This window comes from Volvox carteri, assembly GCF_000143455.1.
Source record: "Volvox carteri f. nagariensis unplaced genomic scaffold VOLCAscaffold_28, whole genome shotgun sequence".
NCBI classification, from domain to species: Eukaryota; Viridiplantae; Chlorophyta; class Chlorophyceae; order Chlamydomonadales; family Volvocaceae; genus Volvox; species Volvox carteri.
In genome coordinates this window covers 35,394-36,180 of record NW_003307571.1, presented here as the reverse complement: position 1 = coordinate 36,180, position 787 = coordinate 35,394, and positions in this window count along the sequence as shown.

Below are 787 nucleotides of genomic sequence, written 5' to 3'. Positions count from 1 at the left end.
AGGAGAGTCATCACACACACACACACACATAACCAGCAGAGGCACACAAACGCGCGGCACGCTAAAACCCGCCATCAAGCCTATAATTTATTTAACTTTTGGAGAGACATCCCCAGACTCCCGGATGGGCAGTGGCAGGTGTTGTGTCGTGTGCGGGGTTTTTTAATTGTCTGGATGTTGCGCACACAACACATGGGTGAGGGGCTCTTGCTGTGATGTTTCGTCTCACCCCACAGCCTTCACCACACAGCCTCTGGGGGTCAGTTGTTTTTTCAAACACGCCACGTGACGCCACCACACGCCGCCCTGATTCATTTGGAGGCCACAATATCCCAATGTGTCAGAATGTCTCGACGACGCCGGGGTTATGGGGGATGCATTTGCAATACGTCCAAAGCATGATATACACGTCGGGTGCATGCAATGTGGTATGGGATGTGGGGTACGTTTAGATTCTTTATATGGGACAGAGGGCGCAAAGGGTCGTCCAGCTGTGGAGGGCTGGAGAGAGGTGCCGTGGGGGACTCTTTTTAACATCTTTTTGCACAAACGCTTTTGTGGCGTTTTTGTGGGTAGGAATGCATGTGTTTTGTCTTCTCCCACTTGTGGTGGTGTAAGTTGTTTTGAGCCACACCATCCTGTGGCGCGCAAGCGAGATTTTGTGCGCACGCAGCTGCAGCTGCGTGTGTGCATGTGCATGCATGCGCTCGAACTGCATATTCGTTGCCGACCCGTGGGTTTTCCTCTGCCCCGACGACGCCCTGGGCGTCCTGCTTCCCGTATGCTA